This window comes from Myotis davidii, unplaced genomic scaffold (genome assembly GCF_000327345.1).
Source record: "Myotis davidii unplaced genomic scaffold, ASM32734v1 scaffold223, whole genome shotgun sequence".
In the NCBI taxonomy this organism is placed as follows: domain Eukaryota; kingdom Metazoa; phylum Chordata; class Mammalia; order Chiroptera; family Vespertilionidae; genus Myotis; species Myotis davidii.
The window spans coordinates 5,571,064-5,576,917 of NW_006294609.1; positions in this window are offsets into that span (position 1 = coordinate 5,571,064).

Genomic DNA, 5,854 nt, shown 5'->3' on the forward strand with positions numbered 1-5,854 from the left:
GTAACATTGTCACCAGCGGGCAGGGTTGAGGTGGGTCGGGCGGGCCATGAGGGGTCACCTTAGGGGTGTCAGAGGGAGGCCTGTGACATGCGGGATCCCCACCGTCAGGGAGGTGGGAATGGAGGCCCCACTGTCTTACAATGTGGGGTTCTCTCCGCTGCACGGCCACCTCGCCGTGACGGAAGGCGGGGCTGCATGGGCGGGAAACGCGACGATGGGTCCTTTCTTTAGCCCTCTCTAGAGTGTTCCACGTGTTTCCACAAAAATGTGTCCCTGTTATGATTTGAAAAAAACAAAATTAAGAAAAAAAATAAGTCAGCCCTGGCCGCTGTGGCTGATGGGAGCAGTGGCTGGAGCGTCGCTCCGTGAGCCAGAAGGTGACGGGTTCGGTTCCCGGTCAGGTCACATGCCCAGGTTGTGGGTTTGGTCCCTGGTTGGGGCGTGTCTGGGAGGCAACCTATCAAGGTGCCTCTCTCACATGGATGTTTCTCTCTCCCCCCCTTCCTCCCTCCCTAGAGTCAATAATAAATACATAGAAAATCAATCATAAAAGAAAGAAAAAGAGGGAAAAAAGACAAAACGTATGTCACCGTTGTGACAGCCTGTTCGGGCATATCCTTGTCCTAACTAATGACTTTATTGGGATATAGTTCACCTCGCCTACAACTCACTCGTTTACAGAGTATCGATTTTAGGACAATTTCATCACCCCAAGAAGAAACCCTATACCCATTAGCGGTCACTCCTCCCCTCCCAGCCCCCGTGTCACCGATCTGCTTTCTATCTCTATCGGTTTGCCTATTCTGGACATTTCCTATCAATGGAACCAGACACTAGGTGATTTTTGTGTCTGGCTTTTCTCACGCCACATCATGTTTTCAAGGTTCATCCACGTTGTAACATGTGTCGGTGCCCCATTCCTTTTCATAGCTGTAGACCAGAGGTTGGCAAACTCATTAGTCCACAGAGCCAAATATCAACAGTACGACGATTGAAATTTCTTTTGAGAGCCAAATTTATAAAACTTAAACTATATAGGTAGGTACATTGTTATGAACTTAATTAGGGTCCTCCTAAGGCTTAGGAAGAGCCACACTCAAGGGGCCAAAGAGCCGCATGTGGCTCGCAAGCTGCAGTTTGCCAACCACGGCTGTATACTATTCCATGTCTGGATACACTATATTTATTTAAGCAGGTTTTTATTGATTTCAGAGCAAGGAGGGGAGAGGAAGAGAGAGATAGAAACATCAGTGATGAGAGAGAATCATTGATCGGCTGCCTCCTGCACGCCTCATATGGGGGATCGAGGGGGACCCCTGGGCATGTGCCCTGGCTGGGAATCGCACCTCCCAATTGATGTTTAAACAACTGAGCCACACGGGCCAGGGTAGACCGCATTTCATTTATCTATTCATTCATCGGTGAATATCTGCCGTCCGGGCAGACCTTCACGTTTAAATATATAAAACGTATGTACATGTGTGGTTCTGTCCCATCGCATGGATAAGACCCCGAGAGCCTAGCAGGACCCGGGCCCCACCCACGGTCACCCTGGGGAGGAAGTGGAGCAGAACCAGGCCGATCTTGGTGTGGCAGGGCACTGGCCAGTCAGCAGCTGGAGGGTCGGGGAAGGTGGCCGCTGTCACGGTCAGGGAGGTCGGCTCCTGCCTGTGGCTCCAGCTCCCAGGCGTGTCCGATCCAGATAGAGCTGTTACATCACACCTCCCGGCAGGTGGCCCCGAGGGCGGCCGGATCACAGTGTCCTTGGCTGCGGGAGGTGGGGATTCTGACGGTTGTTTTCACACTTGGGAGGAACGGACAGCTCTCACCTCAGTTCGCCCTGCCGGCGGGTGAAGCCAGCCCTGAACTCCTGGTTAGTTAAGTTACCGGCTCCCGAGTCCCTCACAGCTCGGCTGAAGCTGAAACCCAGCCGTGTAACTTCCCTTAGCGTCAGTTCCCTGCCCCGAGAGATGGGGACGGGGTAGCTACCGGGTATTTGGAGACTTAGAGATGATGGCAGACCAGTGCCAGGCACGGAGTAGGGCTCAGAGAATAGTAGGTGCTATTATGATGATCTTTGGTCTTATTATTACCAGAGGCCCGATGCATGAAATTCGTGCAAGAGTAGGCCTTCCTTTCCCCGGCTGCCGGCACCGGCTTCCCTCTGGCACCCGGGACCCGGCTTCATCTGGAAGGTCGTCGGGAAGGACGTCCGGTCTAATTAGCATAGTACGCTGTTATTATTACAGAAGATTATTATCCAGGACCTTTCCAGTCTTTTGGTCTCGTTTTCTCGAGTCCTCCCTCCAGTCCCAGATTCTCACTCATGTCTCCTCCTGGCAAGTCTGGTTCAAGCCTCTGGGACCCCGAGGCAAGGCAGTCCCTGGCATCCCTCCCCAGGGGGCCAGGAGCAGCCTGAGGCCAGGTCTGCACCGATGTGTCCCTGCTGGGTCCCCCACTCGCTCCTCCACCCACTCAACATCCCACCATGCACAGGATAGTCCCTCGCAACAAAGGAATATCTGGCCCCAAAAGTCAGTAGAGCCGAGGTCGGCCAGGACTTAATCCGATGTGGGTGAAAGGTGTTCTGTGTAAATCTGCCACTCCACGTCCCACCGCTATTCGCTCCACCCCGGGAGAAGTGAAAGCCTTTTTTCTTGGTGAAATGAATACAAGCGAGTCAGGTCTCCATTGTTACGGACTTAATGCGTTTAACTTCTGTGGCCCTCGCTCCTGAACTTGGCAGCGAGCCTTCCTTCCTCACAGTCACTGGCAGAGACCTCGTGGGAGCCCCTGGGGTCATTTGAGGTTGCCGCCTGCAGGGATGCCTCCCGGCTTTGCGTCTTCCCCAGATTGACCAACAGTCTCTTGGTGGGCCTTTCCGGGCAGGACCCCAGGCCACACCGGGCCCGTCCTGGGGGATGTCACCACCCACCAATCTACACGTGACGTGTGGAACTGGCGAGGTCCAAACAGCTCATCAGGGACGTAGTCCAGAGTTTATCAAAAAATCAAGGTATTTGCAGCAGGATTAAATCTCACACCACTGACCCAGTGTGCAACAGATGAAGACTTCGATATTTTTCTTTTAAATATATTTTATTGATGTCAGAGAGGAAAGGAAAGGGAGAGGTTGAAACATCAATGATGAGAGAGAATCACTGATCAGCTGCCTTCTGCACACCCCCCACTGGGGATCGAGCTCACAACCCAGGCATGTGCCCTTGGCCGGAATTGAACCTGGGACCCTTCAGTCCACAGGCCGATGCTCTATCCATTGAGCCCAACCAGCTAGGGCAAGACTTCAATATTTTTCTTTGTGATTTTTTATCAGGCCGAGTTAAGGCAATGAGGGCTCTTCTCTTCTCTTCTCTTCTCTTCTCTTCTCTTCTCTTCTCTTCTCTCCTCTTCAAGGGTGGCAGGGACATTCAGGGGCCAAGTCATCGCGGGCAGGGTGGGGGTGCTGTCTGGTCCTCAGTTATTTGCTCCCCCACCTCCCAGCTTGCCCAGGAGGCCTTCCTCATTCCCAGACACACAGGCTCTTGTCCTGTAGTCCGGGCCATGGCTGCCATTCCAGAGCTTGGGCCATTGCCATAAATTCTTCTTCTTCTGCTGTCCCCTCCGTTCCCTGAGGCGGAGAACATTCCCTGCCTCGGGAGCCTCCCAGGTCCCGGGCAATGGAGCGCTGCAGCCGCTCCTCGGACGCTACGTTCCCAGAAAGCTGGGGAGCCCGCCAGGGGGTGCTGATGTCATGAACATCAGCCAATGCTAGGAATCAGGACCCTGGCCCTGGCCGGTGTGGCTCAGTGGGTTGAGCATTGCCCGGTGCACCCGAAGGTCGCCGGTTTGCTTCCTGGTCAGGGCACATGCACAGGTTTTGGGTTTGATCCCCGGTCAGGGTTCATACAGGAGGCACCTGATCGATGTTTCCTTCTCCCTGTCTCCCTCTCTCTAAAATCAATGAGGGCAGGGTCCCGGGGCTCGAGGCGGCGGAAGAGTTCAGAGAACGCCGAGCTGTCTCCGGAGGTCTTCACGGATGATGGCAGATGCGATTGTACTTCCTGCCACAACGTTCGGAAGATCACGGTTCACATACTTTTTGGAAACGCGGCCTTCAGAAGAGCAAGCAGGCATATCGTGAAAACCCGTTTATCCCAGACGAAGGCGAGCCGTGGTCCTGGGAGACGATCCGTGTTATTGGGGCTGGGAGAGCGCGCCCACGGCCTGAGTGACGTCAGCGGCCCCTGCCCCCCACAGAGCATCGCCGGCAGCCGGCAGTCCACGCAGACACTCGGACCTCCGACAGGCCCCAAACCGGAGGCGTGAGCGAGGGGCAGGGCAGGTGCGGGCTGTGGCTGGCCCCGGGCGGTTCTGCCCATGAGCTGGCTCCCGGTCTGCTCTTCCCCGCGGAGGACACTTCCACGGGACTCAGTGGGGGGCGGCCTGCGGGACAGGAGCCCACACAGCCAGGCCTCCCTTCTTGGGAGTGAGTTTTGAAGCCCCAACTCTGAGCACAGCGCCCCTCACAGCAACCCGACCTCAGGGCCGAGCGGACAGGGATCTGGCAGAGGACCCAGCAACCTCTCTCAGGATGTGCAGAGTTCAAGTTCCCACAGGGAGGATTTCTGGCCAAGAACACGGGACTCCTCGAAGGAAGTCTAAACAATAGCTGGTGGAAGAAAACAAGCTGACTTGGGGGTTGCGGACTCTTATCTTCAACTTTAATAATAAAGAAAGGGAGGAAAGTCGCGCAGAACCGAAACTCCGGCTCAATGTGAAAGTGCAGCATCAAGTCAGGAACCTGTAGGTCGACCTGACGCCCCCAGCGGCCAGCAGCCCTCCAGGGAACGGCGGGCACAGGCTCGCCCACAGCCGGAGCACAACCATGGCTGGGAGTCTTTGGTGACGGAAGAGTTGGTGTTCAGTCCAGGGAACCGGAAGACACTCTCAGACTCTGGCAACCAGCTCAGAACAAGCCTGCTGGTGCTCCCATAGGCCCGGGACAGCTGCGGTCACGCGTGCCCCCAGCAATGACGTACACACTCAGGGGCACCTGGGGACCGGGGCCCCACGGAGCCTCCAATAGATTTGCTCCACCACAGCAGACTTTGGACGAGGCGTTATGACATACACATGCTCCTGGATATCACTCAGTGATGGGTGTTGGTTTTGTTTGTTTGTTTTTAAATATATCTTTATTAGTTTCAGAGAGGAAGGGAGAAGGAGAGAGAGACGGAAACATCAATGATGAGAGAGAATCATTGATCGGCTGCCTCCTGCACGTCCCCTACTGGGGATTGAGCCCTCAACCCTGGCATGTGTCCTGACTGGGAATCGAACCTGGGACCCTTCAGTCCGCAGGCTGATGCTCTGTGCACTGAGCCAAACCCGCTAGGGCTGGGTCATTTTTCTTGATCTAGACTCTAGAGAAGCGGTTGCTGGGATTAAGGGGACAGAAGTCACGGGGACATACAGGAGTCAGGCCGCAGGGCAGAGGCTGAGGGGCCCGGGCTTGGCGCGGAGCGTGCGCTCAGGCCGGAGCTCAATAGGAGACAAGCGCCCCTGCGTTACAAAGGCTCCCAGGCTGTTTTTAACTTAAATGTCAACAGAGCAACTGAAAATAAGAAGCAACCCAGACAAACGTATACCGAGACCGAATAGAAGAACTTTGGAATACTCTGGAACTTCCATGCTTCCCCCGACAGCCCCCCGGTGGCCCCCCAGGCTCGTGGCTGGGGCGGCTCATGGAGCTGCACCTGCACCAGGGCAATCAGTGATGAATTTTAATAAACAAAGCGGACACAAAGACCAAGAAGAGGAGAGATTTCATACCAGCAGCTACACACGAACACTC